This window comes from Orcinus orca, chromosome 5, assembly GCF_937001465.1.
Source record: "Orcinus orca chromosome 5, mOrcOrc1.1, whole genome shotgun sequence".
Lineage (NCBI taxonomy): Eukaryota > Metazoa > Chordata > Mammalia > Artiodactyla > Delphinidae > Orcinus > Orcinus orca.
In genome coordinates this window covers 5253223-5273265 of record NC_064563.1, presented here as the reverse complement: position 1 = coordinate 5273265, position 20043 = coordinate 5253223, and the positions used below count along the sequence as shown (strand labels likewise).

Sequence of the window (20043 nt, the reverse complement as noted above, 5' to 3'; positions counted from 1 at the left end):
TACACGCAAAAGGCAGGCTGAGCACATGGGGAGGGGGAAGGACCATAGGGTCCTGCTCTGTTGGAAGGACCCAGCTTCCGTGAATATACAGCTAAAAAATAATAATCTCCTCTCCTTCTTATCTCTCCCCATACTTAGTACCCATTGTATTAGTTTCCTGCAGCTGCTGTAAAAAGTGATCACAAACTTTGTGGTTTAAAACAACAGAAGTTTATTCTCTCACAGTTCTAGAGGCCAGACGTCTGAAATCAAGGTGTCAGCAGGGCTGCACCTCCTACAGAGGCTCTGTGGCGCAGGTGTTTCTCCACTTGTGCCTGCATCACTCCAATGTCTGCCTCTATCTTCATATCGCTTCATCTCTATGTGGGTCTGGGTCAGAACTCCTTTGTTTTCCCCCCTCTGTTATAAAGACATATGATTTCATTTCGCACCCACCTGGATAATTCAGAGCAAGAGACTCAAGTTTCTTCACTTAATCACCTCTTTGGCCATATAGTCAGCCCTCCGTACCCGTGGGTTCTGCATCCGCGGGGAGATTCAGAACCCGAAGACATGGAGGACAGACTGCACTACGACATTTTATATAAGGGACGTGAGCATCTGCGGATTTTGGTATCCACATTAGGGGCAGGGAGTATCCTGCAACCAGTGCCCCATAGATACCGAAGGAAAACTATATAAGGTAATATAAACTTTTTTGCCACATAAGGTAATATTTACAGGTTCTGGGGATTGGTACTTGGACATATCTTTGGGAGACCGTTTTTTAAATAAATTTATTATTTTTGGCTGTGTTGGGTCTTCGTTGCTGCGCACGGGCTTTCTCTAGTTACGGAGAGCGGGTGCTACTCTTCGTGTGGTGCGCAGGCTTCTCATTGTGGTGGCTTCTCTTGTTGCGGAGCACGGGCTCTAGGCGCGTGGGCTTCAGTAGTTGTGGCACACGGGCTCAGTAGTTGTGGCACACGGGCTCTAGAGCTCAGGGTCAGTAGCTGCGGCGCTCGGGCTTAGTTGCTCCGCGGCATGTGGGATCTTCCCGGACCAGGGCTCGAACCCGTGTCCCTTGCACTGACAGGCGGATTCTTAACCACTGCGCCACCAGGGAAGTCCCGGGAGACTATTTTTCAATCAATCACACCCACTGCCCACATTCCTCATTCCCATGACCTGGGTACCAAGTATCCAGTTGTCAGATGGCAGGTATTTGTGACATTTTTACCGATTGCTCACTCTGAGATACTGAAGGTGATTTCTTTTTGTCTTTTTTTTTTTTTTTTTTTTTTTTTTTGCGGTACGCGGGCCTCTCACCGCTGTGGCCTCTCCCATTGCGGAGCACAGGCTCCGGACGCACAGGCTCAGTGGCCACGGCTCACGGGCCCAGCCGCTCCGCGGCACGTGGGATCTTCCCGGACCGGGGCACGAACCCGTGTCCCCTGCATCGGCAGGCGGACTCTCAACCACTGCGCCACCAGGGAAGCCGTCTTCTTGTCTTTGACATGAAAAAACTAAAACATTCGTTTAGTCTGTATTCATGCTCGAAACTGCCTGATCTTGTTGGCAAGTCCAAAGATACGTCACCTCAGTCTCCAAAACTCTCTCCCTCTGGAGGCTGCATGAACCTCCATCACGTCCCTTGTGGACCAGATGTGAACCTGAGATCAAACATCTGCACGGACCATACAAGGTCTTCACCAGGATCCTACACACCACAGGGGGACTTGAGGGCTGGTCCCTTCTGCTTTTGAGGGTTCTTTTTGAAATGCAAAACCAGAGTTACCTACAGGTCTCTCCTACCTTTTTTTTTTCCTTTTGATACTTTTCTGTCTCAACTGTCTACTATGGTTTAATATAAAAGCGATTTCTTAAGAATAAAGGAATCCCTAAAATTCAAATGATGCATACAGATTACTTTTCAACTCATTTTACAATACATGATTTGTAAGTAATCTTAAGATGTGATGATTTCTCGTTAAATTTGGGATCTGATTATCCTTATCTACCACCTGGAAAGTGTCTGTCTGAAGCAGAACTGTAAGAATAATGAGAGAAATGAGTCCACATTGATTAATCATCATGTCCTACAAAAGCGACAAAGTCCCTTTCAAAGTGATCATTGCAGGGAATCCTGAAAAGGATGGGGCATTACATGAAATAAGGGCAGGGTGGTCTTAGAAAAAAAGGTTCTCCATCAGTAGCAACTGCGTTAGTTTGCCTGACACAGTAGCATTTTCAATGCGTATTTCAATGCAATCATTCTAAACGCCTATTTATTTTTATTCAGACTTTCAAATATTGTTTGAGAAACATACCATACAAAAAGAGTGTCTGTAATGTATATGTACAGCTTAAGATTAATAATGAAATGAACATGAAGCATTTTTTTTTTCAAAGCAGTCGGCTTAGAAAGGCTCAGTATCACTGGGGTATGAAATACTTGACATTCTATCGTGGAAATGCCAACACACAAATTATCCTTGTTCGTGTATTGTTGCGGTAGCTCTGTGTTTCCCCATATAATGCTGTGCAAACATTTTATCAGAAATGGTAGAGGAAAGAAAACCCTATTGTTAACCACAGCTGATAAAGTAATTTTGTTGCCGGTATGACAGTCTCTGCACTTGGATGGCTATGTTGTTTTCTACATTCAAGGAGGGGCAAAAATAACACATTGAGGGTGGTTATAAAGAAGCAGGGTGGAAGTTAAAAAGGCGATACGCCATCATCGTTTCGCCTCCTTGGTTTCTTCATTTGAAACCCATTGTGAAAATATTAGAGAGGCGCAGCTCACAGACAATCTGTGACTTTTAACACAGCCGGGAGGCCCTGGGGTGCGACGGGTCTGGACTGGGCAGGTCACACAGGGAGGCGCCAGGGGGGGTTTGGTCCAAACGCCGGGTGGTAGTGGGGTGGGGGGCGGCCTCTTTAGCATCAGCCTGGGCTACGTCCTCACGCCTCCTGTACCTGGGTTTCTTCCTCCATCACGTGGGCAGGATAATGACACGAGCCTACCTTTTTGTGAGGATGAAGCGAGTCAACACAGGTAAAGCCCGTGAAGGCGGCCCCGGCCTCGGTCACTGCTGATTGGCCGGATTCGTGTTGTCGCAGAATCCCAGCTCCTTCCGTGCCTCCCTGATGCCACCTGCTTCCTCTCCATCCACTCCAGCCTCAAGCCTTTCTCTCCTGACTTCTGCCTTGCCGGCTGTGTCCTGGCTCCCTCGGCCTGCGACATTCCTCCCCGCCGTGCCCAGCTGTCAACAGAAGCTTCCTCCTACCCTCCACTGGTAGCACATCACCCGCCTTATTCCTTGGCCTGTATCACTGTCTGAACTTACCATATTTATTTGTGTGCTCGCTGATGGCTTGTCCCCCACGTGGCGTGACCAACTGGTCCCCGTTTGCCCAGGATTTGCCCAGTTTTTGCTGCAGAGTCCCAGGTCCTGGGAAGCTCTGTGAGGGCAGGGACTCTGCTTCCCCACCTCTGTCTCCCGGGCCTGAACAGTGCCTGCAACACAGCAGCCCCTTGGTGAGTATTTGCAGAATAAGCCAGTGAATCACTAAGTGCCTGGGTGAGAACGAGGCCGGGCAGAGGCTTGATAAAGACAGGCCTGGAATCCTGCATCAGAACTGCATCAGTCCCCGAAGCTTGAACCCTAAGCCCACCACCGCCTGCTTCCTGGCATCCTCATCGATGGGAATGTTCCTGTCTCCATAGCCCCCGAGATGCCTCCGAGGCCGGCAGCAGTTCTGCATCCGAGATCAACACACACAAGTGTCTGGAGACCCCAGGCGATCAAGGCCAGGTGGAAGTTTTGGAAGCTGACACGGTATCACATGTCACTTCCTCACGGACCGAATGCCTGAGCCAGCGTGTCAGAGTCAAACTTCGCAAGTCGGGCGCTGAGCTCTCCTGCGGCCTGCAAGCTGTGACACAGAAAACACAAAGAACTACCGTTGACCCTCGAAAAACGATTTGAACTGCGCAGGTCCACTGATGGGCGGGGTTTTTTCACTAAATACCGTCCGCGGTGGGTTCGATTCGCGGATACAGAACCGCGAATACCCGAATACCCCGGCCAATTGTAAAGTTATACGTGGAATTTCAACTGTGTGTGGGTCGGCGCCCCTAACCCCTGCATTGTTCAGGGGTCGGCTGTATTCTAAATACGAGCAAAAGAAGTTGTAAGGAAGTGTCGTGAGGGGAAGAAAACAGAGGCTACCAGATATTTAGGAAGGAGCGGGGGGAATTTTGCAAAACTGGGTTTCTCTCTCTCTCTGTGATGATAAGGAAGCCCTAGCGTTTGGCTTTCTGGTCAGGAGAAACATACACACAGAGATGCAAAGGAAGCCTGGAACTCATCCTATACCTCAGGAAACTACGCTAGGATGATCTGGTGAACACATTATCGGGCTAGAAGTGAATATCTCTCTGGGGGACTGTGAAATTCGTACTTCATTTTCTCCATTTATCAAGCAGCAATGGTCATCTCTACCCTGACTTCCCCAAGTAACGAAGATGTTACGTTATCGTGTGACGATCATCCTGATCCTATGGGTTCAATGAAGTAAACAGCTCCCTCTCAGGGGATGTGTTAAGTGGGTCGGGTCATTCCAGTTGAGCGACTAAATCAATTTCAGTTGACAGGTTGGTTTCCTGCTGCTCCAAAAGTTTTTCCAACAGGGAGAATTTACTTTCTTTTTATCAACAGAGACAGCTGGAGCTCAGAGCTACTTGAGGTCTTCTAAAGAAACAGCCTAAAGAATCATGATGGCAACCTAACACTGGTACCCATAAGAGTCATCCTTTAACCTATCAGGGTAAACGATTAATATTTTAGAATCCAGACTTTTAATACGAGGGGAAGGGGCGGGCGTTGGGCTGTGCACTGTCGGATGGAGACCCCACCAGCACCTGGGGTCCAGCTGGGGACACAAACCAATGTCTGGATATTCCTCTGAGGAAGTGCTTCTGAGGCTCTGATTCCTTGTCTCGTACTAAAACCTGACTTGTCACTCCTCTCCCTGCAAACCCCGTGCTTTAAGGTCACCTTCCCTCCTCACCTTTGCTTGTCTTGGTGCCTAGACTCTCCTGACCTTCCAGAAGCCATTACTGAAGCCCAGCTCAACGAGAACCCCCTCCAGGCTTTCCCTGCCAGGAAGCATCTCTCCACGTCCCCTCCCTCAGTGGCCACTGCTACCATGCAGGGTCTTTGGGTCTCCTCTCACATTATAGATCTCCTTTCCTTCTAAACAGCAAACTTCCTGGAGCTCGACCTTGTGCATTTTAGTTGTTGGATTGCCTGGAGCCTAGTACAGTGTGCCGAGCCCCATAAGGGTATGATAATTATTCACTAAGTTGAATCCAAATGGGAGAGCAGCTGTGAAATCTACAAGCCACATGGAAGCAGGAACGTGAGTCTGGAGGAAGCAGGAGCGTGAGTCTGGAGGAAGCAGGAGCGTGGGTCTGGAGGAAGCAGGAGCGTGAGTCTGGAGGAAGCAGGACCCTGGTGCTGACTGTGATCAGGGCAGGTTTCAGAGGTTAGGTCAGCCCTGGTCCTCAGATGAGCGGGCACTTGTTCATGTCGGAACTGTTCTGCCCTGATCACCACGGGACGGACATTGTCTGCATGACGTCATTCATCTGGAGATGCAGAATCTTTGCTGGCCAGTGTTCCCTTCGCAGGGATCCATCTTTGCTCCCCGAGGTCAGGCATAGGTGACCTTGGTGTCTGAGTCCTGCGGGGTACTCAGAAGCAGGGTCTGGGCCAGTTCCGTCCCAATGTCAGGAGAAAAGGGTACCAGGAATGAAAGTCAACAGAGCACCCTAGGGATGTGTTTGATCATGAGAAACCACGTGGAGGAAAAGCCTCCCATCTCCATGGAAAAACTGACAGCTTTTCCAGCCAGCTGTGTGAGTGGAGGAGAGATGGGGAAATTTGTAATAATTTGTAGGTTTGCCCAGAGGATGGAGTTGTGTCATTTTTCCTGCAACAATCTGTGCTGCTGTCTGACAGCATGGAATTTCTTCCTGGACTGAGTTGACGATTATTCACAGACTGTGCAAAACTGAAAACAGTGGCTTGTCCAAATCTGCTAAAGTGGAGGATGGATGGAGTTCCCCAGCCGCTGCTGCTCTGCCCTGTGACCACTGCAGGGGTCCCTTTCTTCTCTCTGATTCACCTGGCCCCCTGGCTTCACTGGCCACTTGCTGGCTGGCCTGACCTCTTGACAAACAGTCCTTAGGCAATTCCTTCCTGGGCCTGGGCTGCAGCCTTCTCTCCTACACCCACAGTGCCTCTCCTTGCAGGGACCTCGGAGACAGATGGTGCAGTAATCCGGGAAGCATTTCCCAGGTCCAGCAAAAGGGATGCAGGTTTCTGATTGCTGGGAGGGATGCTTTCTGTGTTACCAACAGGCTCTGAAACTAGGGAAGCCAGGGCCTTCCTCCCCGTGCACTCCCAATTGTAGAGGGGTTGAATAATCAAGCTGAAAGAGACTCCCCCCAACTACTAGCAAGCTGCCCTTTCTTAACATTTCAGACACCTTTTTCTCTGACTCAGTCCCTCCAGGTAAGGCTAACCTCAGAGGCTTAGTACCTGCCCTATGACTATTCTTATTGCCTGATGGCAGGGGCCAGGAGTTGGCTTCTGGTGTCCGTCTCTCTTAATCTTTAGCTCAGGCCCACTTTTACACACAGGTGCCTTCTGTGTAGTGTGACTCTCGCAAATCCGCCAGAATAGGGTTGCCAGATAAAATACACGAGGCCCAGTTAAATGTGTCATTTAAATGAACATCGAATAATTTTTTGTATAAGTCTTTCCCAAATATCGCCTGGGACATACCTATAGTAAAAATGACTTGATGTTTATCTGAAATTTAAAAGGATCTGGGTCCTGTGCTTTTCTCTGCTACCTCTGGCTACCCTAGCCAGGAAGTCCCTGACCCTCTCTGCGACTCCTAATTATCAGGCATCTGTTAGGTATCTCAGCAGCAGGCGTCTCTAAGGCCTGGTAGATCATTTAGCTAATGCCACCGGAATGCTGCTCAACCAATGACCTCAGAATTCAGTGGTTTAAAATAGTAATTCTTTCTTCTTGGGGATTTGTGGGTCAGCAGGAGTCGGCCGATCTAGGCTGGCTCGGCTGGGGCATCTCTGCTCCAGATCTTTCGTCCTCTTCTTGAGACCCGTGAGCCCAGGTAGGTCCTCGTCAGTGACAGCACAGGAGCCAAAGAGCAAAGGCAAATGCACAAGAATTGCAAGCCTTGGGTCGCATCACACAAGCTAACGTTCCCTCAGCCAGCAGGTCACATGGCCAGACACGCCCTCAGGACGCGGAAATGTCAGTGGCGTGGATCCAGGGAAGGGGGAAGAGGTGCCCAAACACTCTCCCCTATGAGAAGAGGCACAGTGAACAGCTAGGCAAGCCTAGGCTCTGACCCCACTTTGTCACTGTGCAGCCGTGAGACCTTGGAAAAGTCTCTCTGAACCACTGGTTACTTACCCCTGAAGTAGGGCTTTGGCAAAGGTTTAGAGTGACTTGACTAAGTGACCACTAAAGGGTCACCGTATCATTATGGTCAAGAGCAGGAGTAATATAAGTACCACGTGCTAACCGATCGCACCACTGGCCATTAAAATAGAACGAAATAATGCCATTTGCAGCAACATGGATGGACATGGAGATTATCCTACTGAGTGAACTAAACCAGACAAAGACAAATATCATAGGATATCACTTACATATGGTATACAAAAAAAAGATACAAAACAGAAACAGACTCACAGTCTTAGAAAACAAACTTATGTTTACCGAAAGGGAAAGGTTGGGGGGAGGGATAGATTGGGAGCTTGGGATTAACATATACACAATAGAAACACATATATATTTATTTCTATATAAATTAGATAATCAACAAGGACCTACTGTACAGCACAGGGAACTCTGCTCAATATTCTGTAATAAGCTAAATGGGGAAAGAATTTGAAAAAGAGTGGATATAGGTGTATGTATAGCTGATTCACTTTGCTGTACAGCAGAAACGAACACAACATTGTTCATCAACTCTACCCCAATATAAAATAAAAATCAAAAGCAAAACAAAACAGGGGTCATTGGGGGAGGCCATGGGGTAGCCATGACTGCCAGTGTCCACCTCTGACCCCTAAACTTCTGATCCTGCCTCAGAGTTTCCATGAAGGCTATGGCCAACAGGCTACACGGAGGACTGTGGGGTGTGGGTGCAGCAGTGTGCTGGGCCCTGTTCTGTGCCCGTGTCTCTGCCCCTCGGCCCTGCAGCCTCCCCGCAACAGACTCACCCCTACTGTGAGCCTTACCCTCCCTGCTGCAAAGGCAAGGCTGAGCTGCTGTCGGCTTGATCTGCTTCTGAAACCAGAGCTCCTTCCTTCTCTAGAAAGGGGTCTGCTTACAAGGGCTGAAGCCCTTCTTAGAGCTCCAGCTGTGGGCTCAGCTCTACTTCTGGATGGTGGGTTTGAGGATTAAATGACCTAATACAGGTACAGTCTGATTAAGAGAAGGCCTGGGGGGTTTCCCTGGTGGCGTAGTGCTTGAGAATCTGCCTGCCAATGCAGGGGACATGGGTTCGGGTCCTGGTCTGGGAAGATCCCACATGCCACAGAGCAACTAGGCCTGTGAGCCACAACTACTGAGCCTGCACGTCTGGAGCCTGTGCTCCGCAACAAAAGAGGCCGCGATAGTGAGAGGCCCGCGCACCGCGATGCAGAGTGGCCCCCGCTTGCCGCAACTAGAAAAAACCCTCACACAGAAACAAAGACCCAGCACAGCCAAAAATAAAAAAATAAATAAATATTTTTAAAAAAGAAGGCCTGGGGCTTCCCTGGGGGCACAGTGGTTAAGAATCCACCTGCCAAGGCAGGGGACACGGGTTCGAGCCCTGGTCCTGGAAGATCCCACATGCCGTGGAGCAACTAAGCCCATGCACCACAACTACTGAAGCCTGTGCTCTAGAGCCCGCGAGCCACAACTACTGAGCCCACGTGCCACAACTACTGAGGCCCGCACACCACAACTACTGAGCTTGTGCTCTAGAGGCCGTGAGCCACAACTACTGAGCCCACGAGCCACAACTACTGAAGCCTGTGCACCTAGAGCCCGTGAGCCACAACTACTGAACCCGTGTACCACAACTACTGAAGCCCGCTTGCCTAGAGCCTGTGCTGTGCGACAAGAGAAGCCACCACAATGAGAAGCCTGCACACCACAACAAAGAGTAGCCCCCGCTCACCACAACTAGAGAAAGCCCGCACACAGAGATGAAGACCCAACACAGCCAAAATTAAATAAATTAAATAAATAAGTGTATTTAAAAAATAAAAGAAGGCCTGTTACAGTGTATGGACTACATGACTGTTGGGGGAGACAGTTGTGTGGTATTTGTTGTGATTTTCATCATTATTATTATTACATTCTGGTCTTGTTTCGTGGTTGTGATAGCTTCTACCTCTGAAGGTTTAGTTCCTTTTTTTTTCTTTTTTTAAAGTTTCATTCTGCTTCCTGCATATTTTGTTTTCTCTGAATTCCTTTGTTTCTCTTTGTTTGGTCTCTTATTTATTTATTTATTTTTCTCGAATGTCTGGTGGTCTTTGTCTCTGTTTTCACATTGAAGAGAGACAGGAAGGAGGTGAGGGGGGCTTAGAAGCCAGCCTTCAAAATGGTACCCACTGATTCGCACCCCCTGCTATCTGCACCTCCTATGTAGGCGGCTCCTATAGTGACTCAAGCAGCCTGGGTCACCAACATGATATTGCAGAAATGATGGAGTGTGACTTCCATCCAGGGCTAGATCATAAGAGACATGGCGGCTTCCAGCTTGCTGTCTGGTACCCCTTGCTCTGGGTGAAGCCGGCCACCATGCTGTGAGGAAACTCATGGGGCCCTGTGGGCAAGTCTGTGGGGTGGGGAACCAAGGGCTCTGGCCAACAAACACCAAAGTGCCAGGGAAGGAAGGGATCACCATCTTGGAGGTGGTGACTCCTGCTCCAGCCAGCGTCCCGACCTCGTGAGAAACCTTCAGCCAGAACACAGAGCTGAGCCCTTCCAGAATCCCTGACCTACAGGAACTGTGAGGTAATGAATGTTTATTTTTAGGCCACTACATCGCCCGGTAACTTATTATGCAGCAATAGATTACTAATACAGGAAGGGTAGCTGGCTGACTAATACAGGGAGGGTAGTTGGCTGACTGGTTAGAGAGAGCAATATGGGTATCTAACTAGTCATCAATTAAACTTTCAATCAACCCTGGGTGTAGCTCCACCCTACACCCCAGTGTTCAGAGGTACTTGGTCCTCCAAATCCTGAGGCTTTCTAGAGTTCTACCAAGCAAATATGCCCCTACTTTGTAAAAAGTAGGTTTCAGTTTCCCTGTTCTGTGAAGTCAGTTATCATTTTTCCATCTGCTTTCACTTTTCCAAAATTTTATTGCCATGGCTTGTCTGCTGCCAACTCCCCTGTTGATCTCTTTGGCCTTGTGGGTTGTATCATTGTTTTTAATATACTGTCGTTTAGTAGGGTGTGGGAGAGGGCAGAGTTCATGTGTGTGTTCAATCTGCCACATTTGGTCAAAGTCGGAGGTGATCCTCCAGCATTTGGAAAACCTCCCTGGCTTCTGGGGAGCACAGCTACGGCCACTCCATTTTTAGAAGGTTGCTTGTGTGAGAACACAGAGCTGAGAAGTGTTTGAAAGACCCAGCAGACCCCTTGGTGCTGCGGTGCGGGTGTGGCTTAGGGAAGGGAGAGGAAGTGAAGGAGGAGGTCTACCCCAGCCCTTTGAGGAGGAGTCGTGTAAGATGATAAAAGGAAAGGCCTCTAAGATGCTAAGAACAAAGACATGTAATCAGAAATGGGCATGTAGAACGAGGGTGTGCATGTGATAAAACTCATCAATTCCATCCTCGGGATACCTGATGTTATAGACAGACCCATGGCTTCAGACAGCGTCATCCTCTACTCTACAGAAGATGAGGAAGAAAAATCAACTAGATATAATACTTTTCAGTATTGTTTTAAGGAATACAGTACTGAAAAGGAGTGATGAGAGCAAGTATCCTCGCCTTTTTCTTGATGTTAGCAGGAAAACTTATAGTTTCTCACCATCAAGTGTGCTGTAGGGTTTTTTGTTCGTATTCTTTATCAAGTTGAGGAAGTTCCCCCCTCTGTTCCTAGTTTATTGAGAGTTTTATCATGAATGAGGGTTGAATTTTGTCAAATGTTTTTTCTGTATCTATTGATAATATCATGTGGTTTTTCTTCTTTAGCCTATTGATGTGATGGATACATTGATTTTCTATTATTGAACCAGCTTTGCACACCTGGGGTAAATTCCACTTGGTCATGGTGTGTAATTCTTTCTATACATTGTTGGACGTGATTCATTAATGTCTTGCTGAGGATTTTTACATCTATGTTCATAAGAGATATTGGTCTGTAGTCTTTTCTTGTAATGTCTTTGTTTTTAGTATTATGGTAATACTGGCCACCTAGAATGAGTTAGAAAGTATTCCCTCTACTTTAATCTTCTGGAAGAAATTGTAGAGAATTGGTATAATTTCTCTTCCTTATATGTTTGGTGGAAATCATCAGAGAACCCAACTGAACCTGATGCTTTCTGTTTTGGAAGCAAAGAGAATTGCTGATTCAATTTCTTTAATAGATTTAGGCCTATTGAGGTTGTCTATTTCTTCTTGTGTGAGTTTTGGCAAGTCGCGTCTTTTAAGGAATTGATCCATTTCATCTAAGTTATCTAATTTGCGGGCATAAAGTTGTTCATACTATTCTTTGATTATCTTTTTAATGTCCACGAGATCTGTACTGATGTCCCCTCTCTCATTTCTGATATTAGTAACTTTTGTCCTCTCTCTTTCTTTCTTAGTTAGCCTGACTAGAAGCTTATTGATTTCTTTGATCTTTTCAAAGAACTAGCTTTTGGCTTCATTGATTTTTCTCTGTTGATTTCCTATTTTTAATTTAATTGATCTCTGCTCTAATTTTCATTATTTCTTTTCCTCTGCTCACTTTGGATTTAATTTGCTTTTTTTTTTCTAGTTTTCTAAGGTGGAAGCTTAGATAATTGATTTTAAATCTTTCTTCTTTTGTAATACATGCATTCAATACTATAAATTTCTTTCAAAGCATTGCTTTTGCTGGATTTCACAAAATTTGATAAGTCGTATTTTCATTTTCACTTAGTTAAAAATATTTTTAAATTCCTCTTGAGATTTCTTCTTTGCCCTATGTGTTATTTAGGAGTATATCATTTAATCTCCAAGTATTTGGGGATTTTCCAGCTATCTTTCTGTTCTTGATCTCTAGTTTAATTCCATTGTGATCTGAGAGCAGACGTTGTATGACTTCCATTCTTTTAAATTTGTCAAGGTGTGTTTTTATTCCAAAATGTGGTCCATACTGGTGTATGTTCCATGTGAGCTTTAGAAAAAATGTGTATTCTGCTGCTGTTGGATGAAGTCGTCTATAGATGTCAATATATCCAGTTAATTGATGGTGCTGTTGAGTTCAGATGTTTTAATTTTTACAAGGAGAATGTATTCATGCTTTGCATGTATTATTCCTGTAACTTATCAATGCAATCGAACAAAAACAAAGAATGAAGTTTTTAAAAACTTCATTGATGAGCCAGGGCAGAAGGCATTTCTGGAGAACAACCTTGAGCCAGGGCAGAAGGCATTTGTGGGGAACAACCTTGTAATCGTTGCCACTCACTCAGCCAACCTTGCCAATCCAGGTGGGAATATGGCAGCCATGGCGATCCAAGACCTTGGACCCACTGCACTGACCACAGTCAGTGGAGGGGAAGTGCCAAGGGATGGGCTTTGGCTTGAAAGAGGGTGGTGTGTCTGTGAACTGCTCCCAAATGCAAGCACAAACTGCTGGTGATAGATGACTGAAGTCCAGCCAAGCCTGTTCAACCATGATTATAATAACAGGCATGACGTCTACGTTCATGCTCTAGGCTTGTTTATTGGATTAAGCAATCGAAGGTGTACATCATGTTTGCCCTGTGTTTTCTTGCTTTGTTTTGTTTTTATGAACTCACCCTTTTGAACTTTTTTTTTTTAATTTATTTTTAGCTGCGTCGGCTCTTTGTTGCGGTGCCCTGGCTTCTCTCTAGTTGTGGTGCGTGGGCTCAGTAGTTGCGGACGTGCGGGTTTAACTGCCCCACAGCATGTGACATCTTAGTTCCATGACCAGGGATTGAACCTGCGCCCCCTGCATTGGAAGGTGGATTCATAACCCCTGGACCACCAGGGAGGTCCCGTTGCCCTGTGTTTTTGGCTGGACGCTAAGCATGCCAGCTCACAGAACCGAAGGTACCTACCTGAGAAAAGGAAGACAGCACAGACGAAATGACATCTCCAGCCTTCTCTTAGGCAACTGTCATTGAACGTGTAACGCTTCTTTGCAGTATGTAACTTGTTACTGCTCCTCCTTTCCTAATGGACGTGAGCTGTAAGAAATCTCAAGTTCAACAAGAAACCGTATCCACCAAAAACTGTCCAGTAAATGAATATGGAGCATTGAATGTAAATAACCTAATGTTGCTGCAAGAGGTTCTACCGAGCATTGCATCCAAGTTCTCCCCTCTGGGACTTCCCTGGTGGCGCAGGGGTTAAGGATCCTCCTGCCAATGCAGGGGACATGGGTTCGAGCCCTGGACATGGGTTTGAGACCGTGCTCTAGAGGCCGTGCTCCACAACAAGAGAAGCCACCTCCATGAGAAACCCACGCACTGCAATGAACAGTAGCCCCCGCTCGCCGCAACTAGAGAAAGCCCGCGCACATCAACAAAGACCCAAGGCAGCCAAAATAAATAAATAAAAGTAAATAAAATTTGTTAAAAGTTATCTCCTCTGTCCCTTTCTTTATCTCCTCTGTCCCTTTCTTTATGTAACTTTCATCTTTCAAATGGGAGGAGTGCACTTAAAAGGAAGGGCTCCGTGATCTATTAAATTAGAGAGTCAGGTGCTGGGCAAGTCAGTGGCACCATTTTCCAATTGTTGACTTGTTCATCTGATTTATCAAAATTAGTTTCCAGATACCAACCACAGAGAAACTTGATTTTTATCAATATAGCAAGTGTGAGAGGTTAACTTAAAACAAACAACTGGTGCAGAGGGCGAGGGTGTGGGCATACATGTTTGCATACATATCTAAAGAATTGTGATAGGGCTTCCCTGGTGGCGCAGTTGTTGAGAGTCCGCCTGCCGACGCAGGGCACACGGGTTCGTGCCCCGGTCCGGGAAGATCCCACATGTCGCGGAGCGGCTGGGCCCGTGAGCCATGGCCACTGAGCCTGCGCGTCCGGAGCCTGTGCTCCGCAGCCGGAGAGGCCACAACAGTGAGAGGCCCATGTACCGCAAAAAAAAAAAAAAAAAAAAGAATTGTGATAAAATTTCCATGGTCATACTCAGAGGTGGCAAGAAGTACAGTGAATTAGACAGGATTCCTTGATCATTAATTTCTTAAGTTAGAATCATCTAGAAAACTCTAAACCCTTTTTACCTCAACATGAGACTGACTTTGTGAGAGAAAGGGTAGGTGAATGCTGCATGTGTGTGTATGTGACTGTTTGGAAGATATGTTAGTTTACTATAGAGCCAATGATGTCGTGGGTAGGGACAAAGCTATCAAAAAATTCAATTTACCTGCTTGTTTGTAATAAACTCATCGTTCATGGGGAAGAAAAACGTTTCATAAATCAGCCTGTGTGTTGTATGAAAATTACAGTATTTGGAGGAATAATGACTTTTGTTACAGTTTTATGACACTTCTCAGTGAATAGATTTCTCTAATCACTTCTAAATCAAATAACTTTCAACTTCTGTATTCAAAAGCAATTTCCTTACTAATTCTGCCCACCATTCCATTGTTTTAGGAGAAGAGCTCAAACTTATATGTAATTATGCTACAGGAGACCACCATTCTTAGAAATGTTTGATATGAGGTGTAGTTTTTTGTGTTAGAGAATATAATTTTCCTTTGAAAATGCTTTCCAAAGACTAGAGAAAATTAATGTGCACAATGGCTCCCTCCAATAAGTCATTAATTTATAGCCTTTCTAAACATATATTTGCCTCGATCTTAAATGTAACTAGTTGGGGGGTGAGGAGAGATAAATTAGGAGTTGGGGATTAACAGATACACACTTTATATATAAAAGAGATAAGCAACAAGGACCTACTGTATAGCACAGGGAACTCTACTCAATATTTTGTAATAACTTATAAGGGAAAAGAACCTAAAAAATATATATATATATATATATATATATAATATATATATATATGAACCATTTTGCTGTACACCTGAAGCTAACACAACATTGTAAATTAACTATGCTTCAATAAAAAAATTAAAAGTAAAAAAATCAAGTCAGCTGAAAAACAAAGAAACATAACCAGTTAACTTTTATTTCTCCTCTCATTACTGTGGCCAAGTGCTTCCATGGAGCTGTTGAAAATCAGAGGATGCACTTCATACATTCCTTAGAGTCCCTACATGTATCTAGCGCTATACAGAAAAGTTACAAAATTCCAAATTCTACTTCCAGTGGTACCATAATACTTCTTTGGGGTGAAGCATTGTTTTTCCTGATGTCCTCTTACAAGGGCAAATGTGCCTGAGAACTACCCTCAATGAATTCCAGGACGCAGGGTGGACAGGCCAAGGCTGCTCCGTGGATGGCTGTCAGTGAAAGAAGGAGCAAAGGGAACCCTTGTCTTATGGGTCACTGAGGATTAGATTTCGCTGCATGAAACACAAATATAAAAACTAAGAATGGCTTACAAATGCTAGAAGCCTATTTCTTCCTTCCATAAAGGAAGTCCAGAGGCAAACATCCAAGGATGGTGGGATCTAGACTCCACCTATGTTTCTGCGGCTCCATCCTAGCGCCTGGCTTCCCTCCTGAAGGTTTCCTCAGGGTCCAAGACAGGCTGCCAGGCTGCCAGATCTGCAAGCCAGGAGAAGAGAAGTAAATGCGAAAAGAGGCTCCACCCTGCTGAGTCAGCTCCCTTTAGCCGGCCTTCCGGGAAGTCCCCCAGAATGCATCACCCTGGCCAGAAGAAACTCACACGGACACCACAAGCAACAAAGGAGGCAGGGAAATCAGTCTTTTACTCTGGGTCATTATGTGCCCAGTTAAAAATAGGGACAAATAAAGAGGAAGTAAGGAGTAAGTTGAGAAGGAATGCTGGGAGTTGCAATTAGCCGTCTCTGCATTTGGCAAGACGTGAAGGTCACGACTGCCCTTGCAACATCTGGGCTCTCATAAGAATGCCTGCTTTGTCCAGGCTTTTCCTGGGTGGGGGACCAACCTAAGGGCTGGAATAGCCCAGTCCCGGCAAGTGTGTTTATTTGTCCAGAGGAATCAGGTTTCACATCAATACAAACGCGCAAAGATTCACTGAGCGTGTTCCGCGCGGCCCACGTGGATGCAGGAATAACCCAGGTGGGGGCCGGGGGGTGGGCCGCCCATCCCTGAGTGGCTTGTAAGCTGGGAAGGCAGCTCAGAACAGCACTTACAGACACTGATTTTTTCTCCAACCCATGGCAGACTAGTATGTGCTCCTATCACGATGACCCCGCGAGTTCAACCCTCAACTTAGTTTATTCCTTCCTCGAGAAGACTAGTCCTCTGATCACACGCCTGGATGTCACAATGTCAGCTTTCTATAAATGTGTTCTACATGTTTGTTCTCAGTTTGGGGGGAGGTAGGGGGTGGGGCATGTGGAGAGATCATCCTACTGATACAGCCAAACCCGTCAAGACAAACTCCTTGCACTTTGGGAATTTTTCATTTTCATTGAAAATGATGTTTCAGATGAATGGATAAAGAAGATGTGGTACATATGTAAAATGGAAGACTACTCAGCCGTAAAAAAGAATGAAATTTTGCCATTGGCAGCCACATGGATGGACTTATGCTGAGTGAAGTAAGTCAGACAGAGGAAGACAGATAGTGTATGATATCGCTTATATGTGGCATCTAAACAGCACAATAAAATAGTGAATAGAACAAAAAAAAGAAGTGGGGGGAGGGGCAACATAGGGGTAGGGGATTAAGAGGCACAAGCTATTAGGTCTAAAATAAGCTACAAGGATATATGGTACAACATGGGGAATATAGCCAATATTTTGTGATAACTACAAAGTATAACCTGTAAAAATTGTCAATCACTATATTGTACACCTGTAACTTACCTAGTATTGTGCATCAACCTCACTTCACTTAAAAAAAAAAAAAGACTGTGGTTGAAGAACAAAAAATAAATAAAATAAAATGATGTTTGAAACACGTGGGAGTTGGATGGAGTCTGAAATAATTTGTTATACGGCTATGTTTTTAGTATCATGATATTTGTGGCAGAGATACTTGACTGGGGAGACCCCTTGCATCAATTGATGACAAGAAAGAGATCACAATTGTAAAACATTTTCACTGAGGTGTCATTTACATAGACTAAAATGTACAGCCTTCAAATGTGTCTTTTGATGAGTTTTAGTAGTGTCTGCACTTGAGTAACCACCTCCTTAGTCAAGATATAGAACATGTCCATCATCCCAGAAAATCCCCCCGTGTCCCCCTCCGGGCCATCCTGAACCCTATGTCTCTGCTCCAGAGGCAAGCACTGCTTTTGATTCTATCTATCTAATAGAATCTTTTGATTCTATCTATCTATCATAGCTCAGATTTTTTTCCTAGAACATCTGGGACTTCATACAAGGGGAATCATACAGTGTGTATGTACGGTTTGGGTTCGGGTTTCTTTTGTTCAGTCTTCATGTCTTGAGAATCATCCATGTCGTCTTATCAGGAGTTGACTCCTTTTGATTCCTGAGTAGACGTGCCTGCTACGAACGCACCCCGCTTCATTAATCCGTTAGTAGTGACTTCTATTATTGAGTACTCACTACTGCCGAAAGCTCTTCTAACCATGTCTCATAACAGCCAGAGAGGGCAGGTGTGCCAGCCGTTGGAGGGGATTTTTGTTTGCGATTCTGTCTTTTGCTGTCCAGCAACAGCTCTGCTCTTACTAGACCTGGTCTGTCATCCTGTGTGGTCCTGGTGGGGGTGAAAGGCTGGGAATCTGAGCTTTCTTCTTGATGAAGCTGCAGCGCAGCCCGGGGGGAGAAGGTGGGGGGACCTTGGCCTGGCCAGTCCCACGCCCTCTCCAGGGACAGCGGGGGCCCTGAGTGATTGAGCGAGGTTGTGGAACAGCAGGACAGCAGCACGTGGACCCATCCTGCTGTGACTCCAGGCCTGGCTCTCTGCATCCCAGCTTCCTGCGCCTTCTCCCTCCCTCCAGGGTTCCACCCATGGCGGTAACCTCCCTTCCGGTTTACCTAGGCAAGCTTGGTTTCCGTGCTTGCGAACAAGGCCATTACTGATACACCGGGTATTATCCCCATTATACAGACGAGGAAACCAAAGCCCAGGGGCAGTGAGTGACTCTCCAGGGGTCTCACGGCTGCCACGTGGCAGGATGGGGTGTAGCGCTCAGTGGATCCCAATCCAGGAAGAGAGAGGCAACGTCAACCTTGACCTTGGGAGCATCAGCCTCTCCACCCCCACGACCTTGTCTCCATCCTTGCCCTGCAGACAGGGTGGTGTGCTGTCCTGAGGAGAAATACACTCACCCTTTCTCAGCAGTCAGGGAGCTTGAGATTCTTGTCTCAAACCCCTGCCCGCTCCCACCTGCCCAATCCTACATGGGACCCACTTCTCTGTCTTCGGATCAGAAAGGAAAACCCCCCTCAGAACAAGGTACAATCTTCCATGCCTTTCGGTGGCTTAGCTGAGCATTACTTTAAAACCCTTATTCTGATCTTTGTTTCATGTTTACAGAAGTGGATTCCTTTTATTCCTTTCCCCTGACAGGAATAATCCCTTTGGAATTTGAGCTTTTAAAGAGTAGCTCCTTGGGTTATTGAGAGGCCGCTCCCCTGCTGCTGCAGACAAGGGTGTGAGGCTGGCCCAGGCCTTGGAGGACACACAGTTCCATGGATGGGGGAAGTACGGCAGCCCGAGGCTACGGCGTTCCGGCTCCCAGCTCAGATCTGGCCTCTCCCTTCCCCACAGCTTCCCCTCCATTTCTTTACTAGTCAGCATCAAGGGCAAACAAGAGGCAGAAGAGGGAGAGGCGGGCGTGGGGTGGGGCGTGGGGGTGAGGTGGAGGAAGGTGGCCCTGCGACATTGCCCGCAGCCAGGGAAGGATGATGCCACAGCCAGCCCACCCTGGACACTGAAACCTGAAGACAGCCTGGAGGACGGAGTTGAGGGGGACTGATTCATCCCCAGCTCCCTCCCCAGTGGCGCAGCTGCCAGGAGGAGGGCTGTCAGCGGAAGGCCTCAGCTGTCACCCCCTTCACCCACTGCAGGGAGCCACCGTCACCTGGGTGCACCTGCCAGGGGTGGCCCGCGGCCAGGGATTGGGTACAGGCCTGGCTGCATCGGCTCAACTCAAGACGATGCTGAAAGGCTTGGGCCCTTCTCACAGCCTTTTTCCCTCTCTCACTCCCTCCCACAGTTGTTGGACCCCAGGGTTCTCCCTGCTCACAAACTCTCTGAGTTCACTTCCCGGGGAGCCCAAGCCAGGAAGCAGAGATTGTGGACATACAGGTTAACAACCTAACACCTGAAAAGACAAAGCACTATGGTTGTCCTTTCACAGGACAATGACGAAATCAACGTCATATGTTGATTCGCTGCACATGGCATCAGTGAATTCCCTCAATCCTGGGTGGAGAGCTCCATCTCTATCGTAAGGAGATTAAAAGTCCTCAGAGGTGGTTACTACCCCCATTTTACAGATGAGGCCGCCAAGGACCAGGGAGGACACAGCATTTGTCCAAGGTGCCACGGCTCAAGGCAGAGCCAGGGCTGAGCCAGGAGGCTGGTTCCAGAGTCTGTGCTCCCAGCTCCAGGCAGCTCCCCTTCCTCTGCCCACTTGGACTAGCTCTTCCTTCTGGGCTGGGACAGGAGGTCAAAGG

General features: G+C 46.9%; 1 long non-coding RNA gene across 4 annotated transcripts in view; it reads right to left on the bottom strand.

Moving 5' to 3' along the window:
• Window positions 1-1450: 1450 nt before the first annotated feature.
• The window catches only part of LOC117202178 (uncharacterized), a 53389-nt gene continuing 34796 nt past the window's right edge, over window positions 1451-20043 (bottom strand). For all 4 annotated transcript variants that reach the window (XR_007477517.1, XR_007477515.1, XR_007477516.1 and 1 more), the window contains 2 exons: window positions 13369-13497; window positions 1451-3918 (listed from right to left, as the gene is read on the bottom strand). This is a non-coding gene — a long non-coding RNA (uncharacterized LOC117202178). The remainder of the gene's footprint in view (window positions 3919-13368; window positions 13498-20043) is intronic.